This window comes from Condylura cristata, unplaced genomic scaffold, assembly GCF_000260355.1.
Source record: "Condylura cristata isolate star-nosed mole 26May11 unplaced genomic scaffold, ConCri1.0 scaffold00020, whole genome shotgun sequence".
NCBI classification, from domain to species: Eukaryota; Metazoa; Chordata; class Mammalia; order Eulipotyphla; family Talpidae; genus Condylura; species Condylura cristata.
This window is the reverse complement of record NW_004567121.1, coordinates 15967530-15987639: the sequence shown is the minus strand read 5'-3', so window position 1 is coordinate 15987639 and position 20110 is coordinate 15967530. Positions and strand designations below refer to the sequence as shown.

Genomic DNA, 20110 nt, shown 5'->3' with positions numbered 1-20110 from the left:
GGCCGCTTGGCGCCCCGCGGCAGGGGAACGGCCGGGAGGCTCAGGCGAGACCTCCGGGGCCGTTTCGGAGTGCCTGGGAGCAGCTGCCGGGGCTCTGCCTGCCTAATCCTCGCCTTGTCCCCGGTGCCGCGGAGCCTTAGGGGACCGAACGCCGGGCCTGGCTCCTGGGTAGGCCCCTTCCCCAGCCGCCGCCTCCGCGCTGGGCCGAGTGTTGGGAGAGGTTCGGGCTGGGGATTTTAGTTTGCTCCCGCGCCTGGAAGTAAACTCTCTCCTCTTTGCCTCGGTCCGGGAGCATCTCTCACAGCCCGGCGCCGAGGCCGTCTCAGGCTCCCACTCTTCGGTCCCGGTGCGTGCCTGTCGGAAAACATTGCCTGTCCCCATTTGTTTCTTCGGCTTCTGCCTATTCTGCGCCCCACTTCACTTCCTAGTTAAGTCTTTCTCGCCCTTCTGTCTGTGAGTCTCACCGTCGTCTTGCTCCTTATGACTTGAAACCGTTTCTCTTTTCAGTTGACCCCGGGCTGCTTTACCCGGCCTTCCTCAGAAGTCCTTTTCGGATGTCATTCTTTTTAACCGCGAGCGAAGTTCTGAAATGAAACTGCTATTGTCAGTACCCCCTATCTGCCAGAGGCTCACTAAGAATGTACTCACCACTTTTCTGTGCATCTCAGTTTGTTATAATTTAACTGAGCCTAACGCCCTTTAAAAAACAGTAGCTTCTATCATTAAACGTCAACTTGGGAAAATAGCACTGCTTTTATAAAGTGAGGGGCTCCGTGAGTGTTGAATAACTGTTTTTATGTTGCATGGTCCGTCGTGTCAGATATAGGCGATCTAGAAGATTTGCCCATTTTATTTGACAAAAATGCTTTTTAAGCATTTGATAGCGTCCCAGATTCACTAGGATTCAAGTTGGCTTAAAAACAACTTAACTTTAGAGTGAGCACAAGTAGGAAGCTGCTTTTTTATGAAATCACAGTTAAAGACCTTTTAAAATAGGCTCCACATGTTTAATGTATCAAAATAAAGTTGGCAGGAGTCTTGTAAAGGCTTATTTAGGAATTTGAGTAGTCTTAGTGTTATGTAGCTATTTTGGGAAAAACATTCTTTTTCTGTTAGCAAACGTTTACAACTCCTGTGATGTGAGAATTACTGAGGTTTATTGTGGGATTAACACAGGAACTCATTTTATTTGTGCTACTGCATGGATGTAGAAGTGGTAAATTTTCCGGAGTAGACAGTATATGTTTTAGGAGAAGGAGAAACAATGCCATGGGCACTGAGTGTTAATAAACATTTCATTTACTTTCTCTCTTGTGCAATAGTAAAATTCCTATTGTCCTCCTACTTTTAAATAGAACATTTCTGAAAAGAAAATAAACAAGTGATTCTGATTAGTATTAGCAGTCTTTTCCTAGTGTATCGACTTTTAAATATAGCTGAAATTGTATTATTAAGACAGTAATTTTTAAAAAAATATGTTGGTAGGTCTCCTGAATGGGCAATAGGTTGCTTTAGCAGAACTTTAAATTTAGTATTTAGAACATATTCTTTTTCTTTCAGGGATAATCCTGATTTTTACTGTGTTTTTAACCTTTCAATGTCTCTCTTTTTTAATGGTGGTGTTATTTATTTTCCCCATCTTTTTTGTTTTCCTTTCATCAGGTTGTCTTAGTTTCTGCAAGTGGTTCTTTATGTTGTGTTATCAGAATGGTGACACATTTTTATGCTTTTTCATAGCTGTTAAATTTTCCACAGTTTCTTGTACATTATCCTTTGGATTTGTTAATGTGATTATTCTTTCAGAAGTGACCAGCAGAGCTTTCAACACCTGTTTTCTCATACTGGGTGTCTGATTTCTGTGTAGACGCCAGGAGTAGGTGAAAGCCTTTTCAGTTTGATAGTCATGTCAGTAAATACTATGTTAGTAATTCATATAATTACCAAATCCTTTAAAAAGATCTCATCTGAAGGAATGGTGTCCTGTCTAAAAGAACTGCTTCTAAGAACACCTGTTTTGGTTAGAAAGTGACTTGCCAAAAGTTTATTTTCCTGTAACATACATTTTTTACAGTGTTTTGAATTACAGTGTGATACTGTAGATTATCTCTTGGCCTTCTTGAAAGAATACTATTCTCCAAGTATAACTTGTTGATTGTGGAGATTCATTAAAAACTGAGTAAGCCAATAGTGGAAGGATTGCAGACATGCCCATGTAAATGGGTTGGTAAGTCATTCTTTTATTGCACATTATACTGGGTGAATGTTTTTTCTCCTACCCTCATTGGTGCCAGTTACATATGTCTACTGCTACCAGTTTATAGTCTATATATAGACTACATATGTGTCATAATTTATGATATTACCTAATATAGGTAGTAGTAGAATAGTGTGATTCTAACTCTTGGGCCCTTTAAGATATTAATAAAGTGAATAACATTAATTTATTAAAATACAACATTATTTTATTTTTTTCTGTGAAATAATGCCTTTCTCAGTTTGCTGATTTTAGTAAAAAATTTGTTGGGCAATAATTTATAGAATCAGTTATAAAAATTTTTGTTAAAGTTCCCAAATAACAAAACTTAAGTAATTCTTCAAATGTGAGATTATGATTAATGACAAGAGAACTCGGGAAATACAATTATTTCTGGATTTACAAATTTTCAATAGGTTACTTGATTTTTTAAATTTTTTCCTTAATGAACTAGTTTAAGAATTTGGGTTGAAGCCAAATGCTTCTATTTATATTAACAACTTGAAAGTTTTATTGTACAAATCTCTTATACATCAGTATACTGGGTTAGGAGGACTGATTACTTTGAAATGAGATAAGATTTCCAGATACCGGATAAACCCTGGAAATTGTAATGTATATCTTACTCTCCTGTATTCAGACTAATAAGTAAAGTGGGTAGATTGTAGGAATGCTATATTTTGTAACTTTTGCTTAACCTTAATGAAATTTATAAAATGACAGTTTGCCATCAATTTCTAGCAACTGTTGTAACAAGTATAGGTGAAGAAAAAGATAGTCTTCATGATCTGTCTCCTATTATCCTTATTTTGGTGGTGATTCTCATTTACATCTTATTTACATTGCTTTAAAAGAAACTAACTTTTGGTCTTTTAGACTAAATATCTCAGATTAGACATTTTGGAATCTTTTCTCAAAGGAAACATTTCAATTTAACCTCTTCACTTACATTTGATTTCTAGCATTAATCTCCCCCAAATGACTACTGGTTAGCCTAACTTGAATGATTTGGTATCAGTTAACTGAAAATGAGTGCTATGAGAAAAAGACGTTGTTACTAAATTTTTGATAGTTTTATAAAGTCTTCAGGGTGGTTGTCTTTATACTGTTTAATTTTTCAGAATAAATATTTTGGGATATAGTTTTTAGTAGTATAGAGGAAGCATCATTTGGGTTATCATGGTGTTAAGTTTTCATTTAAATTTCATTGTGCTTTTTTCCCTCCCCTTCAACTTAATGCTAATAACACATATTTTGTTTCTGAATTATGGTAAATTGGACACAGAAGTGTTCTCAAGTAAATTTTTCCTTTAATTTTACTACACCTTACTTATGACCTCATCTACAAGATCTTATTATTTCTTGGCATTACATTTACTTTTTATAATGACACTGTTGGTATAACTTACTTTATGAAAGAACCAGTAGCTTAATTGTGTTAAACTTATTCACATATTTAAATAAAATTCATTTACAGCACAGTGTTAACAGTTGACTTACTAGAGGATGCAGCTTTCTTAAAGAATATGTTGAAATACCAAGATTTATTGACTTTAATTAAATCAATTTATTTTTTGAAAAGTAAAGACCTTAAGGTTTAGAAACATACTACTAGTTAGGGAACTTGATTTTCATCCTCCGAACAAAAGAAAATCTGTTGAAATATAGTTTGATACTTATAGAAGAGAGAAACATTGGGAGACATTGAATATTAAGGAATTTGTCTTACTCAGGTACAGGTTTAATTAATGCAGTGATGATAGGGAGAATAAGCCCTGTCCCTAGTATTGCTGTGCTTTTTGTCTAATGCCTTCAGAATAGAGTGAAAAAAAATTTAAATCTGGCTGTGTTACCAGCTATAATCATATTTGTAATATGAGGGAAAAAATGAAGTGAATAGGTTTTTTTTTTTTTTTTTTAAGATTTATTTATTTGTGCATACAGAACTGAGGTACAGGCCAGAGGCTCAGGGGCAGTGAGAGGCTTCACAGTGGGGAACAGAACAGGCAGATCAACGAAGTACACTGCGGAGGGGAGCAGCGGGTGCGTCAGGAGAGGTCTGCCACACCATGTGGTCACCTCCGGGGCAGGTGGGGATCGAACTCATGCAGAAGCGTCTTTAGATTCTCAGGGCTGTGCTTTAACCCCCTGCGCCACAAGGGAGGGCCCGTGAATAGGTTTTATTTGGTAGTAATACATACCTCAGAAGAAGCAGGGATGCTAAAGAATATTTGTGAAGTTCTAAATTTCAAAGCACAAGAGTAATGTTCACTTTTTCTTAAATCTAATTCCATGTTATTTTCTTAATCTAGGTATGTGGAAGTGAACTTTGAAAAGGGAAAGTTAAGGATTCTCCTGACTAGGAGAATCTAGGAGTGTTTATTACTCATGGGTGCTTAATCTGTCTTGGCAAAGAGATTCCCCCCCCCCCCATTAAAGCAATCAACTCTGAGTTAACAAACTGGTGTTATCTGTTGAATACAGGTGGCTTTTACACAGAGGAAATAATTAACTCAAAGCAACTTTCAATGATAGACTATGTGGGAGATCAAGTTCAGAGATGGAAGAATGCCTGTTAATTTTACCTGCTCTAGGCTACTAACCTACAAATATTCATTATAGTATAATAGTATTTATCAATAGTATAACCTTAGGACTTCCCCTTTTATTCTCTGGTTCTCTGTGTGCCTGCCAATATACAAGGCACTGTTCTAGATAGAAGACTGAGTGAAACAGAATTCTTGACATCATAGGTCTTACATTCTGGTAACAGTTTTCCTTAATTTACATTACAGCTGTGTTTAAAGTTAAACTGGAAAATTTGGAATGTATGGTGTTTTCTATGTTATGCTTAGCAGTGATTAGAACTGTACTATTTTTATCAAGGGGGGACACTTTCTGTAAGTGGGCAAAAACCAGAATATGAATAGACATTTGGAAGAGGGAATATTGTTCCACTGATGATTAAAAAGGTGAGCTAGTCCCTCCCTGGTGGTGCAGTGGGTTAGGACACAGCACTGCAAGCCAGTCGCAGCTCCTACAGTGCAAGTTCCATCCCTGGCCCCAGGGGTGACCCACAAAGCCAGGCAGACCTCTCCTGACCCGCCTGCTGCCCCTCTCAGCAGCATACTTCATCCATCATCCTATTCTGCTCCCTGCCCTGTCTCTGGGGAATCCTCTCATCACCCCTGCACCTCTGGCTTGTACCCCAGTTCTGTATGCATGAATAAATGAATAAATCTTTTAAAAAAAAAAAAAGCTAACGAGATCAGACATTCCCACATTAGGCATGAGGAAAACTGGGACTTAAGAGAGGTGACTTCCTGGATAAGAGATTGGGAGAGTAGTTCAGATAATGGGAGAAAAATAAAGTCTTTTTAATTTGCACTGTACAGATAAAGTATATGTTTTCATTTGTATTTGGAAAAGACCCTATTGCTGTTTTTTTTTGTTTTGTTTTGTTCATATGCATATAGCTGAAAAATGTTACTGTCTAGTGGTTTGTAACTGCTATTTCATTTATGTTTATTTGACAGTTCTGGTGAAGATGGCTCATGTGCCTAATATCTCTTAGTTTATTGCGATCAAATTAGTCTGTGTATTTGTCACTGTTTCCTTAATTCCATAGCTGTTGTGTGTTACTTAAAGTTGTGCTTTGTCCTGCATTGTAAATTTTTGCATGAGATTGTCCTATTGCTGTGAAGTAGAATTTAATTTTTTGCTTTTTGTTCTGTAGTTTTCCCAGTGATGATCCATTTTGGTACAGATAGACCTTTTGAGTTTATAAAAACATTGTACACTTAAAATAAGCCTGAGAGAGGTCTTTAGTCATTGTTTTTATTTTAGTACATAGTGGTTTTTGCGTTCATTTGTGAGTCATTGAGTCAATCTCGTGATCTTGCTTGCTTCAGTGAATTGAGATTGATTTTTTTTATTTTAAAGCAAGTCAACTTGTGTTTATTTCTGTGCCCCAATATAAAAGTGAACACTAGTTCAATTCATGATCTAAGAGACCTCATTTATAGCATCCAAATAAGCCTTCACATTACTAGTTTCACTTTTATATATTTTATGGCTATATCATTTTTATCAAATGATAAGGTCCAAAAGAACTTCAACTTTTAAAATATAATTAAATTTAGTACTGTAATTCACACCAAGGTCATCTAGCCATTTTAACATTTGGACATGTTTGAATGCCTTTAGCTTTAAAAACAAAACTACTATCTTATCATTGGCTTTGTTGATATATTTAAATTAAGATTTTATTAAAGCTTTGATGGTTGTAGATCTAAATGCAAGGAACTTGGAGTTTATTTCTAGTCAGCTGTCCTGGAATGTTTTGAATCAAAATGTGAAATAACTTTCAGTGTAACATATAATAGTTTACAGTTATATTTTTCCCTCAGCCCCCTTCTTTGTTTGGTTTTAGAAAATCTATTTTTAAGGGAAATGTAGAGGTTTAGAGGATTAGTAATGATTTGCACCAAAGCAGCTGCGGCCAGCTTGAAGTGTTGCGACCTAACTCCTTGTGCCACCAGGGAGGGCCCCCAAAGGATACTCTTTTTAAGAAAGAGAAGTATCTTGCTAGGTACTAGGTCATAAATTAGGGTAGAAGGGGATATCAAGGAGTGAGAATGGCATGAAGAATTGGAAATAGCATCAAGGAGGAGTTGTTATTTCAGAGGCATCTGGAATGATTTGTAAATTGTTTTTAAAGCAGAAATATAAGGGTTTTCAGGAAGGGAAGAATTATCAGTTGAATGAATTTCCACAAAAAAAACCCTATCTTGAGAAGCCTCCTTTTTACAACCAGCCTGATAAAGGAGCTGATTCTGTCAAGCAATAGTTAATTCTACCAAGCACAAATACTACCATCAGTGTTTGAGTTGTTCTGCTAGGTATATTGGTGATTTGGGGTTGATATAGCTAAATATTATAGCAGGAGAAATATTGGTATTAAACAGTCTAGATATATTGGTCATACTATGTGCCCCAATGTAAAGTAATTCACTTATGTGGGTCTTAGTACTACTTTAGAGTAAAGCAGTATTCTGTCCCACATTAGCAACAACTCATAAACACAGCATTAAAATGATTAGACAGTGAAAATTATGAATAAAACTTAACTCTGAACACTTCATAAAACCTTTGCTGTCTGCAAAAGAGACATTACAAAAAACAGACAGACAGCCCACTAATTGGGAAAAAAATTTCTCACACAAAACCAGTGATAAAGGACTGATCACAAAAATATATGGAGAACTGATGAAACTCAACAAAAATAAACAACCCCATCAAAAAATGGGCAGAAGAGCTAAAAAGACACTTCTCCAAAGAGGAAATGCAGATGTCCAACAAGCATATGAAAAAATGTTCAACATCACTTGTAATAAGGGAGATGCAAATTAAAACCACAATGATATACCACCTCACTCCAGTGAGAATGACACATCTTCAAACAACTAGCGACAACAAATGTTGGTGAGGATGGAACTCTCCTGCACTGCTGGTGGGAATGCAAACTAGTACAACCACTATTGGAAAACTGTTTGGAGGTTTCTCAAACTACTTAACATAGAGCTTCCCTACGACCTAGCAATCCCACTCCTAGGTATCTACCTAAAAGACACAAAAACACTGATTGAAAAAGATACCTGCACTGATTGAAAAAGATGCCTGCACCCCCATGTTTATCGCTGCTTTATTTACAATTGGAAAAACATGGAAGCAGCCCAAATGCCCAAAAGTAGATGACTATGGATTAAAAAGATGTGGTACATATATGCAATGAAATATTACTCAGCAACCAAAAAAGAGAAACACATGTCTTTTACAGCAACTTGGGTAGAGCTGGAAACGATCATGCTTTTAGTTAGATAAGCCAGAAAGAAAAAGAAAAATACCGGATGGTTTTGCTCATAGCAGGAGTATAATGGACTAGGCGAGAAAATAATAAGAATAACTAACAGCCATATACTAGAGACATTTTGTGGGGGTAGAGTGGGGAATGGGATCAAAAATGGCGGTGGGGGGAGGGAGGTGCATGGGACTATGGTGATGGCACATGGGTTACTCGGTGATGGGAAACCCACGGGGATTACAATTGAGATGAAAAACAATGTACAAAATCATGCAAAAATAAACTAAAAAAAAAAAACCCAAAAACCTTTGCTGTCTTTTTTCTTGATTTGCAGCTTGTGATTAGGATACTTTGGGAGGGTCAAGAACAACTAGAAATAAGACCATGTATCACTGAACTTACTGTCATTGATAATTGAGAAGCTGTGGAATTAGCGAGAGCAGTTACTTTATTTCTGGGCGGCTTTGGCTGAAGTTAAAAAGGTGATCTCTGTCAATGTACTTGAAATCAGTCTTGTAGTAAAGTGATCAACCTTAAAATCTTGATGACAAAGTCCAAAATAGCTTTAGCCCTTGTTTTCATCATTCAGATAGTCAAATACAGACAGAACATGACTTCCTCTGATTTCAGCAATATTAGCTGAAAATTTTAGTGTTATGATCAAAAGAAAACATTCTTTTACTTTGTTAAGCTTTAACAGACACATGCAAGTATCTGGTGTTAGGTTTTTTACACAAGCCTCATCTAATTTCCTTAGGTTTTGCCTCTATTTTCTTCCATATTTGCTAGCACCTAAAGTTTAAAAAGCAATGGAAGCAATAAAATGGAACAAATTTGTGCTAGACACAGCATGGACAGATTTCAGAAACATAGGTGAGAGAAGCCAGACACAAAGAAGTCATCACTACATTAGTCCAGTATTCTGTATCTTTGCTGTTGTAGTGATGTTTACAAAATGTGCTATTGGTCAGAACTTGCCAATTATACTAAGAAGGTAATGCAGTTATTTATACTATATTTTAAATATAAGGAAGTATGTACATAGTATAAGCTAAACTGTTTGGAGAATACAATAATTAAGTCTTTCTGGTTTGCTGCTTTCCAAAGTCATTGAAAGGATTTCAGAAATGAAAAAGCTTTTAAAGACTTAAATAGAGTTAAACTTAGTTGTTATTCACAGGACCATTAATCTCTAAACATTAGATATTTTCTTGCCTGTCAGTTTATATATGGATAATTGACTTGGGATATAAGTTTTCTTCTTTGCTATTTGAATTTGTGATTTTATATAGTATGTTGGTTACATATGATTAGTGTGATTTATGGATATAGTGGTGATGGTAGTTACTCCATTTTTGGGCTGCTCCAAATGTCTCAACTTTGAGACATTAAGTGACTGAACTGGCATTGGAATTCAACTCTTTCATGTTAAAGCCTGCACTTTTTTTTTTTTAATAACACTAGAGAGAGCAAGTGATAATTTGAAAGAAAGGGCATGATGTGGCATTTTTACAAATTTTGTCACCCATAAAGTGGAGTTTTGTTACCAAAGGCTGGAATTTTTAGCTTTTGACAGCCCCTGTGGGTGGGAGTACTACATGGTTTTGAGCTAAGTGGCAATAATGAATGACATTTTTGCCATTCTTAAAATAATTTATTTAACCTTTTGACTCTGCCCTCAGGAGACCCTTTTTACGCCCCTCCCTCTTCCTTATTCTTACTCCTAGCATTGTATAATATATGCCTACCAGTACTTACGTCATTGTCTCAGTCAGGTTCCTCTAGAACTCCTGGGAACAATATTCCTTGAGCTCTTGCCTATTCATAATAGTTTGTTTACACTCATACTTGAGAATCAGTTTTGCTGGATGTATAAGATCTGTGACAAGTGTTTTCCTTCTCTGCATATCTTAATCATTGTTTTCTGGTGTAGAGCTTTGCTCTCAAGGTTTGGTGACAATAAGATACAGTCCGAGTGCATATATGTCACAGTTCAAATGTGTATGTAGTCTAATTTTTAGAATTGTGTGTGTGTATTTCCAAACATTGATTGGCATCTTCTTTTGTTTTTCTCACTAAATTTTCAACAAAGGCAAAATACCACTGTCAAAACTATTTCAGTTTTATGACTACCTTTCCCTTACTGAAGGGCCTAGTGTATAATTAGGAATAAGTAGAATTGTCCTGAATTTGAAATTTCTAGTGGTGCTTTCGAAGTTAGAAAAATTATTCTTGGCCCTCCCTGGTCACACGGCCGAGCACTGCAAGCTAGGAGTAGCTGCTTCAGTGCAAGTTTGAGCCCAGGTCCCGGAGGTGACCCACATGACACAGCAGACCTCTTCTGTGTCACCTGCTGCTCCTCTCAGCAGTGTACTTCATCAATCGGCCTGTTCTGCTCCCCATTCTGTCTCTGGTGAAACCTCTCACCCTGCCCCTCCATCTCTGGCCTGTACCCAGTTCTGTATGCATAAATAAATCTTAAAAAAAAAAAAAAGAAAGAAAAATTACTCTCACTTGGTTTACTTGACTTGGTATTAATAATTTCACAAAAATGTATGGTTTATTGAATTGATTTTTGTTCATTATCTCTAGTCTAGTGCTATGGTTTTCGGCTTTTGGGGAACTCTTAAAACTTTCCAGCATATTCCCATCAGTAACATTTCTTTTATTACTGGAACTGGGTATGGGCAATGCCCAGTTACCCAACTGTTATACTAGTACTGTTAAAAGTATATTAATATGTTGAATAGTTTTTAACAGTTTTTCAAACCTTTTTAAGCTTCAGCTACCTATTACTTAAAAGATTTAATCAAATGCTACTAATAATACTCATTCACCAGAATTGATTTGGAAGAAGAGAACTTTTGATTTGATTCTGAAAGCATTAAGAATTGGAAAGAAGAATGAGAACTCTTTCTGAAGTGGGGAGGTGTTCTCAGTCAGGTCGTCAAATTAGTCTTTGGGATTTGGTTCAGATATGTGTGAATAAATATGGTGTTTTAAACCTTTGGGTTGGTATTAGTATTATATGATTTTCAAGCATTTTGAGCATGAACTGATAATGGTTTTTATTAGTACCATCATCAATTTTAGTGATTTTGTGTTAGAGCCACCAGCCTAAGTATTGTAGCAACAGGCTGGCATGGAAGTGTTGGCTAGATCTTAGAAGTGTTTCTGATTAACCCTTATGATCTTTAATGTGCTCAGTTAAACGTAAAAATAGAGGTGTTGTTCTAAACATTTCATGTGTATTAGCTTTTTAAATTCTCACAATAACTTTCTGATGGCTAGGTGTTGTTCCCATTTTATAGAAACTGAGGCACTGTAGAGATTAGGTCATCTTAGAAATGTTTCTGATTAACCTTTATGACCTTTAATGTGCTCAGTTAAAAAGTGAAAATAAAGACATTGTTCTAAACATTTCATGTGTATTAGCTTTTTAATAACTTTCTGAAGGGTTAGGTGTTGTTCCCATCTGAGGCACTGTAAAGATTAGGTCACTTAACAAAGGTCACCTAGTTTGTAAGACATCAAGACTTTGGCTCAAGAGTGCTTGCCTTTAGCTGCAAGCAATTGCATTGAGGAAATAAATTATATTAAGAGATAATAGCTGAGATTTTGTATACTATCTGATTTATAATTATGTGTGATTGTTGATTTTAGAGTTTTTTTTTAAAAGTTTAGGGTGTTTACTTATGCTATTTTTGCTCTTATTTCCCTGCTGTTGAATTATAGATTTTTAGTATTCCAGCCAACTTGAACATAATATTCCAGTATTTCTATTATGAATACATTAATACTATTTATTATCAGCAAGTATGTTTCCTTTAAACTTGTTTTGCCTTACATTTCTATTCAATAGATGTCGTTGTCTATACAATATATTTTTACAGTACAGTAAAACATGCTTCATATTTTATAGTGAACTGTAATAAGAAGCTTAATTTAATTTTGTTTCAGTGTTCTGTTGTAGTCTGTGCAGCTCAGTAAATGTACTTCTATATTTAACAGTTAAAAAAATCATAGTATTGTATGCACAGTATAAACTAAAATCCAAGTCATACTAAAAAATCTCATAATGAGGAATATAAAATGCTCCCCAGAAGCAATTTTTATTAAATTTTTTAAAAGATATATTTTTTTATGCATACAAGAACCTGAGGTACAGGCCATGTGTGTGTGGGGGGGAGGGGATTTACCAGAGATATAGTGGGGAGCAGAACAGGCAGATGTACTGAAACATACTGCTGAGGGGAGCAAGGGGTAGGTCAGAAGAGGTTTGCTGTGCCTGTGGGCCAGCTCCCGGGCCTGGGATGGAACTCATGACATGGCTACAGTGGCTGTGATAGCTTCATAGTGCTGTTTTAACCTGTTGCACCACCAGGGAGGGCCTTCAGAAACAATTTTTAATGATACCTGTGAGCTCCTCTGATAATTACATCCATTATCTTTAAAATGTTTATACAACTCAAGTTTGTTTTTTAGACATTGATTTTCTACAATGAAACTTCAAAGGAGTTTTCTGTCATCTAGTTTTGCTGATAAGCTCCATGCCATTCGGATGCTTGTTTTTTGTGTAGATGACTTTCCAGTCCCAATCTTACACCTAGAAGCTCTAAGTATTTTTTTAATTGTGGCTAAATAGAAGATAAAGTTTACCATCTTAACCATTTCTGAGTGTACAGCAAGTTAGTGTTAAACCATTGTGCAACAGATCACCACAATTTTCATCTGGTAAAGAGGAAATGTACTCATTAAACTCCCCTACATCATCTCCCTCTGCACCCATCGTTACACTTTCTGTCAATGTATGACTATTCTAATCTCCTCATATAAGAGAATTCATAAAATATTTTCTATTTTTGTGACTTAATTTATTTTAGCACAACATCTAGATTCATCCATGTTGTCGTATACCACAGAATTTCCCTTTTTTTTTTTAAGGCTGAGAAATAATTTATTGTTTGTTACATACCACATTTTGTTTAATCATTTACTTGGGTTTCTTGTGTGTCTTGGCTTTTGTGAACAATAGTTCAATGAACAAGGGTGTACAGGTTTTTTTGAGGCTTGGCTTTCAAAAAAGTACATTTTTTGGATATGTGCCCAGAAGTGGAATGGCTGGATCATATATTTGTTTGTTTGTTTGTTTGTTTGTTTGTTTGTTTCAGGAGCTACCCTATCATCCGGAAAAGATTTTAAGGGATCTTTTTAATTGTTTGTAATATGTAAGTTCATGATGTCTAAACGTTGAGTCTTTTCCTCCTCCACTTCTCCAGCGTGGGATTTGAGTCTGTCTTTTCCATAAAATCAGAGAAATTTTTTTCTTTATTTGAAAATTAATTCTCTTATTCCCTGTTTCCAGAATATTTGACATATTGTTGCTGTTGCTATATTGAATCTCTGTGGTATTTACCAATACCCCCCACCCCCATTTTTATGTATTTGTCATACAGTCAGGAAGATTGCTTTGACTTATTTATGGCTCATGTTTATGAGTCTTTTAGAAACTTCCAAAAAATATTCAATGAGCGCTTTTTGGTTGGGGGAATGCAGAGTATAGAGGCATATGTTTCAAATCTGCAGTCTTTTTTTCCATTTTCCCACTTTCATAGCATTCTGTTCCATGTATCTTAACTAGAAAATCCTTTTATTACATAGGTTAATGTATCAATGTGAATGGTTATTTCAAAACAAAAGATAGTTCACTAAAGGTTGAATTATTATGAAGTATTTGATTTTATATAGATTGTCATTTGATAATGCTATATACAGCAATTTAAATATTTTGAATTTGAGAAAGTAAGGAAACACAGTCTCATCTTGTTTCCTGTAGCACTTTTGAAGCTGTTCCATTTTTTAAAAAGCTTTTCCCATTTCTTTTGAAAGTAATTTTAAAGAACTCTCAAAATTTAGTAGGCAGATAAATTTTAATGAGTTGATCTTTTATTTGTAAGTGTTAGACCAGGCATCTGTTAAAACAGAAGTGACATTTATTTTGGCTAAACAGTTTCTGTTCTGCATATGTGTTTATGTAGTATTTTCACACCCCATAAATTGAACAGAGCAAGTACCCATATTTTTGGGTTACTAAATTTTACTGTAATATTTGTAAAGGAAATTGGCATTAATGACCATTTAGTAGTAGAGAAATTGATGCAAAATTACTATGTGGAAATGAAATTTTATTGAAACTTGGATTTTTATATTACTCTGCAGCTTTTTGAACCATCTTGCTGCATGAAAATTTAAATTTTTAACACAAGGAACCATGTGCCTATCAAAATTTAGTGGACATTAACATTTAGTTAAGTTTGCTTCACACTGCTCTGAGAAAGAAAATGTTATAACTTTACTCAAATATCATTACTACATCTCTGTATCCTCTTTTTCATAATAATTTACTGTCAAGTTGATCTTGATAGTATATAGTTTTTATGTATACCATATGTTTTTTAATAACTTTGCTGTGTGTGTTCATATACCTAATCTATTGTTTTATATAAAAAACATCACGGATATCCTATTTCAGCTAACTTTGTCTTTTAGAGATTTGTTCATAATATTATATATGTAGATGTAATCCATATATTTAACTTCTGAGACTACTACAATGCATCAGTATAATTGTATGCTTCTTCAATGCTCCTTAGAGAGAATTTCTCTAGGGTAAATACTCTGTAATCCAACAATTGCACAAGTTCTGTGTGTACTTCTTTACCAGATACTACTATGAGATTTCAGATGCTTTTCTGGTTCCCAATTCTTTATCCATTAGATCAAACATACTGCTGCAAAATTGTTTTTTCCCCTCTGGGAATTTTTATGGTTTTTATCTTATCAGTATTTTTGAAATTTCGGTTACTTTTAATTTTTTTTGGATGTGGTTCTGCTTTCATCAGTTTTGCTAGGCATTTTCAATCTTGACATGCGTATTTAGTTCTGGGAAACTTTTCTGAATCATTTGATAAATTTCTTCTCTTTGCTTTACTTATTTATTCAGGAATATCTTTTAGCAGGTTATTGTACCCTAGGCTTATCCTAAAACTTTCTTAGCTTTATTCCTTCCTATTTTGATTGTCATGATTTGCTTTGGGGGGTAGGGTGGGAAGGAGGCACAAAGAACTCTACTTTGTGGGTGTTTTTTACAGTCTAATTTTGTAAATTTTTATTGAACAATGTTCTCATTTTAGTTCCTAACTCTGAAATTAAAAAAAAAAACTTAATCCTGTTTCATGAATACAGTACGTTTCTTGATTCCTCTCTCTGTTCTCCACTGGTTTTGATTACTTACCATTTCTTTAATGTTGTATGTTTGATTTAGTATTTTCTTTTTTTTCATGTTGCATGTTTTCTTTCATTATTTGGCAATCTTTGGATGGCTGCTCATATTAAAGTTTGAATGGTAGGCTTCACAGTGGGGTGACCTGACCATTTTGTGGAGTTTCTCATGTGAGGTTTATAAAATTTCTGAATGTTGAGCTGGAAAAGAAGGCAGATAGTTTCAGTATTTATTATGCAAATTTATAGTTTAAATATCTGGATTTCAATAATGGTTCCATTGGCCCTCAGCTAAATCTGAAGTCTCTAAATCCAGAACCTTTGTAGTCCAGCCTAGTCAAAGTAGACCATGTGTGGTAGTTTTAATACATGCCTGCAAATTTCCTGATGGCACAATGGCTTAGGACGCAGCACTGCTAGCTGGCTGCAGCCGCTTCAGTGAGAGTTTGATCCCTGGCCCCGGAGGTGATCCACATGGCGTGGCAGACCTCTCCTGTCTCTCCTGCTGCTCCCCTTAGCAGTGTACTTCGTCGATCTGCATGTGTTCTGCTCCCCACTCTGACTCTGGTGAAGCCTCTCACCAACTCTGCATCTCTGGCTTGTATCCCAGTTCTGTATGAATATATAAATAAATCTTTTTTTTTAAAAAAGAATTCTTGTTATGGAAAATTTCCAGTGTATATATAAAACTAGAAATAGTTTATATTGCATATATTTTCAGTAGTGTTATATTGAATCACTTTCATTTAGCATCCCTAATAACAATTTTAAAAATGTCTTAATGAAGTGAAAGCCAGATATCCTTTGATCCAAGATCTTCCCTCTGGAACAAATGAATATCATCTTGCTTCTTTCATAAGGACTCTGATTCACCATCAGTTAGGACTTACTCTGTGTTAAGACATACTTAGATACAGCTTCCTCTGGTCTACATAGTGCCATCTTCCTCAGATATTCTTTATTTGGTATGTTTTCTGAGTTGTATGTTATTCTCATTCTTCTACTCAGAATATATTTTAGTTTTGTCTGTGTCCTTCAAAATGGGTTTCATAAAACTAAACTCATTACTTCGTGTATTTGTTAAAGTCTCAATACACTGAACTTACAGTATAGCTAGACTATTATATTTCTATTTTCTAGTTTTAATGAGCTTGAGTTGGGAGCCATGGTTCAACTGTTTTCATTTGGAGCAGACCTTTCATAATGTGAGGCAAGCAGCTACTGCATTTAGTATTCACTTGCTCATTCATTCATTAATTTGACAAATACTTATGGGATGCTTACATATGTGCCGTGTGTAACATATGTGCCGTGTGAAGTTTAGTGATTTTGGCAGCCAACAAGGTAAAATTTCTGTCTTCTGGTAGACTTACTTTCTGTCGGGTTAAAACAGTAAATCAAGAACAATTTCAGCATACTCTGAGTAAAATAAAACAGGAAAATGTGCTCTGATGGTCTTTTGAGAATAAATTGGGTAGTCAGAAAAGATCTGAGTTGGCAGAGATCTGATTGGGCTAGAGAGCAATGATTGATGATAGAACTTACAAGAATTAAATTGAACTAGCAGAGACCAGATTATTATATAGGGCAGTAATAAAAAGTTTGGATTTTCTTCTAAATGATTTGGGAAGTGAGTGACATGATTCCATTATATTTAAGACAGATCACCCTGGGGAGTGAAATACAGGGAGACAAAAGTGGAAGCGGGTCACCAGGTTATTGTAAGTAGCGTAGGCAAGGGGTGATAATGATGACTTGATCTGGATGGTACAACTACAGGTGGAGAGATAATTAGACTTAGTTTGGATATATTTGGAGGTAGTATTAAAAGGATTTGCTAATGAAATAGTGTAAGAGAAAACTGGCAAGATTCTGACATACAGGTATTTTTGTTCATGCAAAGAAATAAAGATTTGTTTCCACTCTGGAGGGAAAACTAGTGTGTGCTGTTAATATATTACTTGGTGGTGGTGGTTGAGCAAATAGACTTTGGAGCCAGGTAGCCTGGTTAAAACAACTTCCTGCTTACGCTGAAGTGATTACTCAGCTATTCTGTGAGGTAGTGCCCTCATCTGTAAAATGATGGTAGTCTCTACTTTTTTTTTTTTTTTTCAAAGGATTTCTTTATTTATGAATATAGAACCTGGGATACAGGCCAGAGGACAAGGGGCGGTGAGAGGATCCACCAGAGACAGAGTGGGGAGCAGAATAGATAGACTGTCGTAGTTCACTGCTATGAGGAGCATAAAGCAAGACAGGAGAGGTCTGCTGCACCATGTGGGTCACCTCTCTGGTGAGAGATTGAACTCATGCTGAAGTGGTGGCTAGCTTTATAGTGCTGTGCTTTAACCACTTTGCCACCAGGAGGGCCCGGTAGTCTTTACTTTTTTAAGGTTGTTGCAAAGATTGTATGAGTTGATTGGTAACAGGTGAAGTTATAGGCCCAACTTCTGATCATATAAGTGTTAGCTTTTATTGTTTTACAGGTTTTCAAGAGTAATTTTGAGTCATACATCATGTCCCATATGCTAATTTTACATATTCAGCCACATGTAAGATGTAATTTTACTCTTACCATTTTTTTTTATTTTTCTTTAGGGGTATCTGGAGAGCTTCACTTTCTGCCATTGTAAAAGTATGAGGACATTCATTTGTGTTTTCCAGTAGCTCTATGTTGCTAGCTGAAATTTGCATTAATACTATGTTTGTATCTCTCTGAGAGTATGCTTACACTGCAGTGTCTTAGACTGAAGAAATCTGTTGCAAAGAATGACTAGAAATGTAGGCTTTTGCGAACATGCCTGATAGTACAAATTTAATGTTTTTTTCTAGGAAAGTATCAGTTAACCATGTTCCTATAGAATTACAAAAACAATTATGCTTTCACCTGGTTTCTTACAGAAATAGAAATCATTTAGGTAGACTCTGATACTTGGATTGCAACAAAGCAGCACTAAATATTTTATCTTTCTCTAAATTCTTCCCAGAAAGGGATTTTCCCCTCTGTTACATGATACATGCATTTCTTCTTGAATTTATACTGTGCTTTTACCATATTTTGATGTTGACTTACAGAGATAATTTTATCTGTTTTCAATCTTGCGCTGAGTATATTTATGCATTTTTTAAAAAGATTTATTCATACAGAACTGGGGTACAAGCCAGAGGCGAGAGGATTCACCAGAGACAGACTAGGGAGCAGAGCAGGCAGACTGACGAAGTACACTGCTAATGGGAGCAGTAGGTGAGGCAGGAGAGGTCTACTGCACCATGTGGGTCACTGCTGGGGCTGGCGATCTATCAAACTCTCACTAAAATGGCTTTGGCTAGTTTGCAGTGCTGTGCTTTAACCCTTCTGTGCCACCAGGGAGCGCCCCCATTTTATTATTTTTTAAGTAGCAGTATTCTCCAATGGGTTTACTTCTTCAAGGAAATAGTGATATATTCAAATGGACAGGATGTATCTGCTGGGTGTTGATGATTCACTCACTATGTTAGTGATTTGCTTGCAGAGAAAATATAACATTGGTTTTCAGTATATTGATATTTAGAATGATTTGGATTTTTGTAGATTACAGTTTTTGATTGCAAAGAAAGGGCCCATTCTTAAGGAATTTTCCTAGTTGAAATAGCATTCATTATATGGTATTGTTTGTAGTAATTTTATTTTTATTACATTTACTCGGTTTTAGATAGAAAGGGCATACAAAATGGTATATAACAGAGTGCCTCTGTCACTCTGTCTTCTAACCTCTTAGTTTCTCTTTCTGAGAGTTCCAATTCTTTGTAAAGGATCATGTTCTTAATATTTGCTAGATTATTTTTCAGTTATAAGACCTTTATTTTTACGGGGGGAGGGCGTGGAATTAATAAAAGCATAGAGATGCTAACAAATAAGTGTTTTTAACAATTATAATGACTTCTTTAATAAAACAACCTTTTGTGGAAGCAGAATCAGTCATGGTGAAAATTGTTCACTTCATCATTCCTAAGCTCATTGCTACAAAGGAGAAATTTATATCAGGAGTTTACAATGAGCTATTAAATTATCATTCATGTAGTTCATTTTGTAAAATGAGATCTTTAAAATATAATGAGTAATTTACCGAGCTTATAAATGAGATGAAAAGTGACTGAGAAAGTATATTTTACTTGTAGTGACTTAAGCAAATAAAAGTTTAGAAATTAGCTGATTATCTTATAATGAAGTTCTTTACTTTTGAAGAGTTAGTGGAATTTAAAATAATTTGAAACAGTTTCTCAGCAGTATGCAGATATTTTTGGATAAAATAAAAACACACACGTAATCTTCCTTCCCCTTCAAGATAAATGCTACTTAACATGGTAACTAGGAAGTACAGTAAGTCCTCACCGAATATCTCCAGTAGACTCTTGGAAACTGCAGTTTAAACTAAATGATGTGTAATTGGAAAGCATATGCCCTCAAATAACATCATTGGTGGCTAAGATTGGTCTTTTCCTTATCATTGTTATGATGAAATGATGTTGAATGAATGATGTTATTTGAGGACCTGTTGTAGTGTTAGCAAAAGACCATTTGGGAAATAAGAGTTTTATAAATGGGATTGTTTAATTGTTTTATACTTTTGTTTGCAGGGTGGGGGGCGGGGAGGAAGATTTATGTTTGTCAAATTTTTATAGTGGGTAATAGACTTTAGAGATTTGGGAGATTTGGGAGGAAAACTCATACA

At 35.4% G+C, this 20110-nt stretch overlaps 1 protein-coding gene across 7 annotated transcripts in view; it reads left to right on the top strand.

Annotated features, from left to right (window-relative positions):
- Nucleotides 1-20110, top strand: part of PPM1B (protein phosphatase, Mg2+/Mn2+ dependent, 1B) — a 56120-nt gene that overhangs the window by 491 nt on the left and 35519 nt on the right. The gene's annotated exons all lie outside the window — the stretch shown is intronic.